Source organism: Varanus komodoensis, unplaced genomic scaffold (genome assembly GCF_004798865.1).
Source record: "Varanus komodoensis strain SLA01 unplaced genomic scaffold, ASM479886v1 scaffold8, whole genome shotgun sequence".
NCBI classification, from domain to species: Eukaryota; Metazoa; Chordata; class Lepidosauria; order Squamata; family Varanidae; genus Varanus; species Varanus komodoensis.
In genome coordinates, this window is record NW_025336481.1 from 5627058 (window position 1) to 5638427 (window position 11370).

General features: G+C 44.0%; 1 protein-coding gene across 2 annotated transcripts in view; it reads right to left on the bottom strand.

Moving 5' to 3' along the window:
* The window catches only part of ARFGAP1 (ADP ribosylation factor GTPase activating protein 1), a 42973-nt gene extending 35781 nt beyond the window's left edge, over positions 1-7192 (bottom strand). For both annotated transcript variants that reach the window (XM_044454861.1, XM_044454860.1), the window contains exon 1: positions 7054-7192. The gene's annotated coding sequence lies outside the window, so the exon portion shown is untranslated. The remainder of the gene's footprint in view (positions 1-7053) is intronic.
* Positions 7193-11370: the final 4178 nt, after the last annotated feature.

The window sequence follows — 11370 nt, forward strand, 5'->3', positions numbered from 1 at the left end:
AGTAAAAGCAAATGTATCTACACACATATCATTAAACGTTTGGTTTTCTTCAGAAACTTTTCTTTTCTTCGATTTATCCACGGTTGGCCTATGGGGTGGGGGGGAGCTCAATAAATCTGCGCGCTGATCTGCAGATATAGGTGTGTTTAGTGACTGATTAGCAGATAAACAGTCAAGTGCTGTGAATTGTGACAGGTCCCAAGCGCAGCTTTTATCATTCAGAGGAAGGAGATGACATTTGGACAAAGAGACTCTTTTCAGCAGGGTTTGAGTGAGTAGCATGAGAGCCTGCAGGAAGCTTGTTCCACTCTTTCCCTGCACAATAGCAGAGGAATGTAGTGATTTACTTAACCAGCTAGCACAGCCTTCCTGACTGGATGCCCCATCACCTATTGGTATTTTGTAACTTGGCGCCTCGCCTGGGCGGCTGTGCCAGAGTGTATTTTGAGCGAGAGAGCCGCAGCAGAGGGGTTCAAGAGCCACATGCGGCTCCAGGGCCGCGGGTTGCCGACCCCTGGTCTAGCCTAAAGAATGCTGATTATGCAGGCTTGTACACTCGACCGAAAAAGCAAGGGCCTGCCACTTATTTGCCTTTGGCCAAACTTCCAGGCTCAGCCTGCTCTGGACTTCTTTCTAGAAGCTGTTCTCTTCTAAAAGATACATTTCTGGCAGACTGAGGGCGGTGCACATGTGAAAACTTCAGCCAGCAGAAGTTAAGAGGAGGACCTGTGATTCCTGCTACGTTTTTCTATATAGGGTTTTGAAATCAGCAGATGAAGAGCATATCCTTCTTTACAGGAAAAAATCCTTTTGTACAGGAAAAACATTCCCTAAGGAGAAAAGCTGGATGTGTAGACTACAGCCATGCTTTTGAACCCAAGTACTTTGAAGAACAAGACACTGGAGCCTGCAAAAAGGGATAGCAAGCCAATGCATTAATTCTTCCTGTATCCATGTTACAACAAACTGCACGGCAACAAATATTGAAAAAAAATGTTCAACCTTTAGAAAGAACCATGACAGCATATTCATGTTAATCTATACGAAGCTATCACTCACTGAATCAGAGCATTCTTTCTATCTAGCCCCATACTGTACACTCTGATCAGACAAGGTTCTCTAAGGCTCTGGACAGACATATTTTCCAGCTAAATGCAATTCCTTTAACTGAAGTTCCCCAAGTTTGGCTTGGGGATCAAACCGAAGACTTAAAATATGCACAATGTGTCCTCAGCTTTCACGTTATCATTCTTCTTTCTGTTCCCGGTATGCAGATACCGGTCTGCATGGGCAATTGTTACGTTTAGGTGAGGGCCAGTTAATATCTCACAGACATCAGTGCTTCATTCAAAACATGTACTACTCAATGAAGAGACATTGCTGCATCCACTGTACAAGACAAAGCAAGTTTTCTTTGGATCCAATTTTAATTATAACGGATTGTCCCCCTCCCAGCCACTGCCTGGTCCAATCAATTGTTTAGCTATTATTTCTATGCATCCCCTTGCACTCTTCAGTATCAGCAGAATTTCTGTTGTAAAAAATAAGTTATTTGCTGAATTTATTTCTATTTTGTTTTATAGCTCCAGCATTCTGTAGATGCAACTAATAATGAAGCTGTGCAGCAAAGTATGCTTCAAAAAAGGTACAGTACTGGGAAAGATTAGGCATATTGCAGATTCAACTAAAATTTTGCTATGTCTAATGGAACAAAAACTAAAATATATCTACATTAACAAAAATCAATCGTATGTAACTACAAAATATATCCATGCCTGGTGGGTTCCAGTTAGATTCTGGATAGCTTACTACTTATTAGAATGGTGATTTCCAAATGGTATTCTAAAGGAATTTCGTGGGTGGGTTGCTAGGTTGCTTTTGGTGGGTGTCAAGGACATTGAAACACAAAAAGATAAGAACGGATGAATATGAGGATGGGATTAAAAGGAGACTCCTAAACAAACATCTTTGCCTGGAGGTGGTCTGCCTGTGTGTGGCTGCAGGGAGATCTGCAAAGGGTAAACATGTTGAATAACTAAGCATGTCATAACACAAACAACACTTCTTTCTAAAAAATCTTTTCTGAAAGCCATTTCAAGCAAAATGGCTGTGAGCCAGCCAAGAAAGGCACATGGCTTTGGATCCATCCCTACAAGCAACTCTCTCTGTCAGTGCTCCCCAAATTTTTGACAGCAGGATTAAAATAGCAAGTACACCACTCTTGTACTCAAAAAAGGTAAAATATGTTACACACACACATGCACAAATGTACCAGCCTCCAGAATAGTGGGCAGCCATCCTCCTTCGAACATCAAGGTATTTAATGTAAGCCCATGATTGGACTATGCTCTCTGAGTAATGAGCAGTGCTTCAAGGATTAGGAATGTATCGATGCTTACAGATTGCTCTTAGCACTCCTAATCAAAACAAACTGTTCAGCAATTCCATCCTTTTTCCTTAACCAATTTTTTTGCTATAAGAAAAAAAGAAGAAACAGTGGGAAAATGTGAGAAGATAGTCTGGAGCTCCTATAAATGGAACGGGATGATGGAACAATAAAAGCTTCACTGGGAAACTCCCCATGAAGCTGCCCTATACCAAATCCAAACCACTGATCCATTTGGCTCAGTAATACTGACACTGACTGGCAGCCTCTCTCTAAGGTTTCAGACAAGAGCCTTTTCCAGCCTAGAGATGGCAAGGATTGAGTCTAGCATTTTTACATGTGAAACGTATGCTCTGTCATTGCACAGGTACAATCCTCTTCCATCCTTTGCAGCGTAGCATAAGGTGGACCAGAGAATCTCATCAAGTCTTTGCTTTCTTCCCAAAGGAGGCTACCACCACCCATATCTTACAAGGTCATGCCACTGACAGCCTTCCCATTCCAAAAGCTATGAAGTAGAAAATGCATCCAACAGGGTGGCTTGATTTTTTCAAGCTAGCTGTCATCCCCTCTCACAGCATAGTCTTTGGTATACAATTTGGAGACCAGGGCTCTGTGTATTAATTTAGGCTTTGCTCCACAATGCTCAGCCCATCTCATTATCTTAACAAGTTTCCAAAAACAAATCCTGACAAGCACAGCAAATCATGGGACATCTTTTCACTTTCATACATTGCTGGAGCACATTAGGCAGTGACAAAAAATAAGGAACATCTACAACTACATCATTAGAACATGAAAAAGCGCTGTACAAACTTTAGTATGGCAGCCTGCCAAAGTTGTGCTGTCCATCGAATTAACAATGATTGCTCAAAATGAAGAAGAAATGCTATCAATTATTATGCTCCCATTAAGAAAATGTAACATGACACACCACCTTAGAGCAGGGGTCCTCAAATCTTTTGAATAGGGGGCCAGTAGAAAGGTGCCAGGGATGGGTGCGGGCCACCAAGGCAGTGCAGTCGGGGGGGGGGGCGGGCCGGGGGGGTGCCCATGCGCGCACGCACAGAAAGACAGAGGCATGCATGCGCAGAGATCATTTTCTCCCAACGAGTCCAAAACGATCTCCCCCTCGCTCGGAGAAAAGGATCTCCTGGCAAGGCGCCGGCTTGCTCGCACGGAGATCATTTTCTCCAAGTAAATCCAAAACGATCTCCTTGCGAGCAAGCCGGCACCTCGCCATGTGCGCATGCGGGCCAGATCAATGGGAATGGCGGGCTGCATCCAGCCCGCGGGCCGCAGTTTGAGGACCCATGCCTTAGAGCATAAGAAAAGCCCTGTTGGAGTAGACTAAAGGTCCATCTAGTCCAGCACTCGGTGCACACAGTGGCGAACCAGCTGCCCACAGGATCCCTCAAGTAGGATGGGTGCAAGACCCCTCCCTGCCAAGCTCCTCAGCAACAGGTATATTCAGGTAGCACATACCTGGCAAGGCTAATAGCCACGGATAGCTTCCTCCCTCATGAATCTGTCCAATCCCTTTTTAAAGCTATCCAGACTGGCAGCCACCACCACTTCTGAGGCAGCAAATTCCACAGTTTAACTATAAATTGTGTTAAGAAGTACTTCCGTCCTAACCCTCTCCACTATCAGCTTCATGGGATGACCCTGGGTTTGTGTGTTATGGGAGAGGGAGAAAAATGTTTTCCTATCTATTTTCTCCACAGCACACATTACTTTAAAAACCTTTATCACGCCTCCCCTTACTCGCGTTTTTAACCAGGTGACGGTTAATGCTGGAATACTTCTTTCAGAGCTCCAATTCTTAGAGCTTGACATGAGCCCAGTTCATATGTCACAATAACTCCTATTTTTAAGGTAATTCTGAACACAGCAGCATGCTTGTGCATGCTACCCAATCCCCTGTTGTAGGTGAGAGTGGAGAATGTACAAATCAAGAACTTCTGCTTGACTTTTACAACAAGCTAGACTTCTTTAATTGCTACCACTTGAAATGGCAGTGATAGATCACTATGACCTGGACAACAGATGTATTCATATAAAACCTGATTTTAAAAGAAAAAAAAATCTGGGTTAATGTGACATGAGAACTGGGTCATTGTATTCTTGGTTTTCTTAAAATATTTTTAAGCAACAGGAAAGAATACAAACATGAAAGTTCAAGGCAGCAAAAGCAAAGGACAACAAACAGAAGAATGCAAATGGACAAAGATAAAAACAAAAGGAAAACACAGAAGCTTATGTTGAGATCCTCATATACCAGGAGGAAAATAACTGCAAACAAAAAAATGAGGCAGGAAGGAGACAAGACACATTCTGCCATGCAAGACCCTGGGATATTAGCCAGAGGAGTAGCTGGAAGCTACAATAGCTCATCATCTGTTAGGTGCACAGTAGCTGGTCCAATGTCCTTGGACATTCTGTTCAAGAGAGAAATGTCTGGACATAAGTGTCTGGACAAACTCACATGCTGCTGACAAAAAATTCTATCCTTCTACAGTCGTTATGAGAATGCTGTTTGACACCAAGGCTAAATATTCATCACCAAGTCAAATGAATGGTGACTGATTGCAGGTTGCTAATTGCCAGCTCTTACTTTTACGGCATCCTTGCTTTAAAGCATCAATTGCTTTCAAAACACCAGTTACCAACATACTTTATACAGCATTTCTACTGACATACAGTCATTACTCAAGGACCTTTAAACAGCATTCTCCACAAAGTGCAATCATTCAGAGATGAAAAAGAACCAGCCGTGGTTGGGTAGGAAAACCACTTATTAACATAATTCCTTCTTTTATGAAGAATCACTTTTAAAGTTCTGCCACCTTGGATTAGTTCTGATGTTCCAACGGAGCAGCAAGAGGTTGTGCAAATGGCACACAATTTGGTTTCCTAAGTTTCCAGCTCTCGTCCAGAAATGGCAGTGCCAATAAATGGATTGAATGTATCATGGAGCAGCAGCCACAAAGCAGTACTGCATCCCAGCATATATGGAATCCAAGAATACCTGCACTGATGCTTATGAGACAAAGTGCAAATGCATGGATGCAACCAGATAGAGGTTTTGAAATTGGAAGCATCATTTTTCCTCCTCCTTCAGAATATGTTAATGCCCCAAAAGAATGTGTGGACTACTGTATCTATGAAAGTTTGCTATTTGCACGATCAACATATTACCTTTTAGAAATGCACTATCTATGCTCTCTATGTACACGGAAAGACTGATGTTTATAGCCATTTGGGATTCTACAAGCTTGATGGTACTACTTGAAATATAAATTCTACCCCTCTATACATTAGAAAGAATTTGAGAAGGAGACAACCCTGAAGTAACGTGTCCGAAGGTGTAGATCTTTATCAATTTATGTAAGAGAAGAAGACAGTATATCCGTACAATTCATATCTGGGGGTTTTGCCATCTTTATTGGCAAGGCTACCAAATTAAAGCTCAGGTATTCTCGGACAGGAATGCAGAATCCATTGAACAACTGTAAATACCAACACATGAAGTTTACTAGCAGCACAGAATTGACAAAATATGCTTACAGGAAAGCCACACTAATATTAGACACTATCAGCTTTCAAAGAATAATAAAAGCACACACAAAAACAAGCTAGCTGGATCATGCTGGGAGCTGGAGCCCCTTCTACCCAATAAGCATTCATCTGACTTCCGCAACATAAGCCTTTTGTATGTACAATCCTGTACATCTCCCAGCCAATGTTTCCCATTCTGAAATCTGGTGAAATTAATAAGCTGGGTGATAGAACTAGATGTGTCATTTTATGTACATTTAACTGAAAGAAAAACTCAATGTTAGCTGGATGCTGGGAATTGTAGTCCAGCCCATCTGAAAGGCACCAGGATGGGGAAGGCCAATCCAAATGATCAAAGGTTGAAGAAGAAAAAAAACCCAGCCGTGGCTGTGTAATAAATTGACTTATTAACACAAATCATATGACTGTGGGGTTCTGCCTCACAGCAAAGCATCTTCTACAGAAAAGCATGGTGAGGTGGCAGTCGAAGTGTTACACTGGCAATTCTTGTCCCCTGCTCAGCCATGAAACTCACTGCGTGGCTTTAAGGTCAGGCACTGACACTCAGCCTAACCTCTTTCATAAGGATGCTATGAGAATGAAACAGGGAGAAAATGAGAGTATGCAAGCCACCCTGCATTCCTTGCAGGAAAAGGGGCAGTATCCAAACATAGCAAACAAATAAGTAAAATCTATTCACTCCCCTCTGTTAACTTATTTCTTCAAGGAAGAGTTCCTAACCTACCTCACAGGGCTGCTGTGAAGACAACATGAAATGAAGCCACCTCGTGCAAGCCACTAAGGATTCCTTGCCAGAGGAATAAAGAAGGTACACAAATGCAATAAGCCAAGTAAAATAAATGCCCACCTCCCCTGCCAACCAGGCCCGCGGGGGAAGCCCACCCCCCCTTCCCACCCTGCCAGCTTTGAAGGGAGCCAGAATCTGAACTCGGCGCCCCCATCCCCGAAAGGGGTAGGGGCGGGAGGGGTGATGATGTGGCCTGAGGCGCCAGCGGGGGGGGGGAGTCCGCGCTCCGGCCCCCTCCCTTGGAAATAAATGAACAAGTAAACGGTTCCCTCACTCAGAATAAGCTCGGGGTACGTACCCGACGAGGCGAGGGGCGCAGCGACAGCGGCGGCTCCAGACCCGGCAGACGCCGTAAACCCGTCCGTCGGCCTCTCACCCGGCTTCTTCTTTTCCCTTTTTTTTTTCCTGGTTTCCTCACAGCGCAGGCGCCGCCTCCGCCATCGCCGGCTACGTTGCCACTCCGCAAAGGGTTCTGGGTAGCCGAGGGGCGGAAGGGAGGAGGGAGGGAGGCAACGTCGACGGCTCGCGCTTGCCCGCGAGGCGGAAGCAGGAGTGGGTTGCGCCTGCGCCAATCTGCCCCTCGCGGTTCCCCCCTCCTCTTCTGGAGCTCATAGAGAACGTCCAACCTGCGGCAGGGAGAATTCGGGGGCCCTGTTTGATTGACAGGCAAGTCGAACAGGAGGGGCAGGAATTACGAAGGAAAAGAACGTTCGGCGGGCGGGGGAAGGCGAAGCGGACGCTGATTGGTTGCGCTGCGGGAGGCAGGAGGAAAGCGCTCCTTGGGGGGACACGCACCGGCTGTATAGAAGCTATACACGTGAAGGATTCTAAACGCGAAAGCCGGCTTCACATGTGCATCTCTATCTATGAGAGATACAGCAGACCTACATGTTTCAGAGCACGTTGGAAGATTCCTTGAAGAGCCATTTATGTTCTCATAGAATCAGAATAATTATATGTCATTATATGTTTTTCGGCGCCAGGTTAAGACCTTTTTATTTAATCAATATTTTAATAAGTTTTAATATTGAATTTTATCATCATATTTTAATTGCAGCCAGAGTGCGTCGTTAATTATGTTATGTTAGATGTTTGTGTTTTATTTGTGTAAGCCATCCTGAGGCTCTTGTAAAGGATGGCATAAAATATCTTAAATAAATAAATGAACTGGAAGGGGCTGGGAAAGACCATGGGATGCAAGGCCTGCTAGTGCAGGAGACCCGAGTTAAACATTCCTCTCAGATGGCGGTCCACTTGCGTCTTGAATGTGGGAGAGCCCATCACCTCCCTAGGGAACTGGTTCCACTGCTGTACTGCTCTGACAGGAAGCTCTTCCTGATGCTCAGCTGGAACAGGCTTCCTTCAAGATGAGTCCCTTACTCCTTGTCCTGCACTCTGGAATGATGGAGAAGAGATCCTGGCCGTCCTCCTTGTGACAGCCTTCCATGTGCTTGACAAGGGATGTCATATCTCCCTTCAGGCTTCTCTTCTTGAGGCCAAACATGCCCGCTTCTTCCCATCTCTCCTCCTAGGACTTTCTTTCCAGTCCCTGGATCCTCCTCAAAATGCTTTCCAGCTTGTCTGCATCTTTTCTAAACTATGGTGCCCGAAACTGAACACAGTACTCCAGATGGGACCTAACCAGTGCTGAGTAAAGGGGAACTTATCTGGCCAGGGCGACTTCTTTTATATTTAATATTTTTTATTTATTTTATATTGTTAATTTTAATTTTATATTGTTATTTTTGTATTTTATTGTATTTTACTGTGTTGTAAGCCGCCCCGAGGCTTCGGCAAGGAGCGGCATAGAAATGTTCTAATAATAATAAAATAATAATAATAACTAGTACTTCAGGTGATTTAGAAATGTACTTCTATTAATGCAGCTTAAATAGCATTTGTCCTTTTTCAGCCACGTTGCATGGTTGACGCCTGTTCGGCTTGTGATCTACAGCACCCTACTTGCTACCTCTCACCAGTTTGAGAAGGTACCATTGATGAGCACTCTTTGGTCCAATTTTGCAGCCAAAATTTGTTGTTGGCCAGATCACAGGGCCTGGCAAGATCATGTGTGCATGATTTTAATTCCTTGTCCATGCAAGGAAATAACAGGTTGTTGTTATTAGTTGCAAAGTTGTGTCTGAGGCGTCGCGACCCCATGGACAACATTCCTCCAGGCCTTCAAAACAGGTAATTTCAGCTCATGGTTGAACTGTACTTAGTATGTTGTGTACAGTGCGGGTCACTGCACCTGAACAGCACATTGTCGAGTTGGGAAAAGTACAGAAAAGGCCAAATAAAATGACCAAAAGGCTGGAGAGTCCCCATATGGGAAGCTAATAACAGCCGGGATAGTTTAACTTGGAAAAAAGTGAGTAAGGGGAGGCCTGCTAGTAGTTATGTGCTGTCGTCATCTCTGACATAAGGCAACCCTACGAGCGAATGCCCTCCAGAATGTCCAGTCCTTCACAGCCCCACTCGGCACCTGTAAATTCAAGATGGTGGCATCCCTTGTGGAACTGGGTCCGTCTCCTAGTTCATCTCCCTCTTCTTCTGCCTTCGACTTTCCCCAGCATGATGGGCTTCTCCAGGGAGTCCTGCCTTCTCATGACAGCCTTGGTTTTGTCCTCCTTGCTTCTGGGCAAGCTCTAGCTCGATTTGATCCGGGGCCCTTGTTCATCTTCAGCTGGCCCAGGACAAAGCTCTCTTCCAGCACCGTATTTCAAATGCATCGATTTACAAGAGTGTCAACGATCTTGGCCTCCAGCGAACCATCTTTGCATTGCGTGATCTTTTCTGGTTCCTTCATTCCTCCCCTTCCAAGTTTCGGCCTTCTTCCAGATTCTTGGCTGCAGCCTCCCTTTGCATTGATGACTAAGCCAAGGTAGGCAAGAGCTTTTACACTTTCAGTTTCTTCGTTCTTAATGGTAAAGATCTGTAACTCTTCTGTAATCATGATTTTTGCTTTCTTACAGTTCAATGGCAGTCCTGCTTTTGTGCTTTCTTGCTTCGCTTTTCCGTTATCGGGAGTTGTCTCACTTCAGTGCTGCTTTCTGCCGGTATTATCTGGTATTATCCGCCTATTTGAAATCACTGATGTACCTTTGGACAAATTTCACTCCTTGCTCTAACTCAAATTCAGCTTTTCTCATGAAATGTTTTGTGTATAGATTGCACAGATAGGGAAATAAAATACACTCATTATGCCAGGTGTGAAGAGGGTAGAGACTCTTTCCCCTTTTCCCATGATACTAGAACCCAAGGTCATCCCATAAATCTGATTGCTAAGAGACTCAGGACAGAGAAAAGCAGGTCCACCTTCATGAGGCACAAGGTTAAGTTAAGAACTTCACTTCCACAAGATGTAATGATAGCCACATATTTTGATGGCTTTAAAAGGGGATTGGACAAGTCCATGGACATGGTTGCTGGAAACTTGGGTGGGCAGATACTCTAGCACTTCTGTCCCCCCTCGGCCTGATCCATCATGGCTCTTCTTTTGTTTTCTGTGTCCCTCTTCCCTCACCTTTTTCCTCTTGTGCCTCATCTTTTTGATTGTAAACCTGCAAACATGGACTGCCTTGCTGTTTAGCAAATGAAGGACCTCCAGTTCATTATAAACAATCATAATTCTGATCCTCGCAGCCTCACCGTCTTAGTCTTATTACCTAGAAAGAAACCATCACATCTGAAAATTCAGAGGCAGTCCCCGAATCCATGGACTTGAATCCAGTAGCTGTAATCTGGAAAATAACCATTTATCCCCACCCTTTTGGCTTTGGAATATGTGTGTCACTCTGTGTTGCTTGAATGTACATGGTTTTTATCAACTATGTTTACAGTCTTAATCTTTGTAAACTACCCCCAGAGCTTCAGCTGGTGGGTGGTATAGAAGTGGAATGGATGAATGAATTTGGATTTTTCTTTCAAGGACAAACAAACAAACAAACATGGCCATGATGGGCACAGATGGTGAGGCTTGCAACTCAGGGCATCTGAAAGTCAGTTTAGACCAAAGAGGCAACCCTCTTTCTAGGTGTTTCAGCCTGTGGCAACACAAAAGGTATAAGAAATGTTCTCATTCATTCTTTAGCTGCCTCCTTTTATCAACAGTTGACTCCAAATAGGTGCACCTTGTAGGGAACAGTGAAATGTATGATGTGCGTTAAATGTGTTATTTCTGGAGTAAAATAAAGCACCATCTTCAGATCAACACCAGAGTTTCCTGTTAACATGTAAACAAATATATGCTGGGTTGGATACAGACATACACACACTGCAACCAAGTGTTGCAGCCTTCTCCACCCTGATGCCCTGGAGATGTGTTAGATCACAACTCCCATTCTTCCCAGCTAGCATGGAGAAAAACCCATAGATAGCTCTCCTCTGGGTGAAAGCTTTTTTGAAAATGGGATCATTTGATAGGGTTCTCATTTTCAATTGTACTGTGTATACCACTTTGGATATTAATGTTCCTATTTGAAATACAAAAGCAATGTGGTATAGAAATGTTTTTAAATACTTCCGTATTTTAACCAGAAGCCCCACCGGATTTTAGCATCTCTTTGAGCCCAAATTAGCAGAGGATTCAGTTGTGCCTCACTTTTCCTAGCCT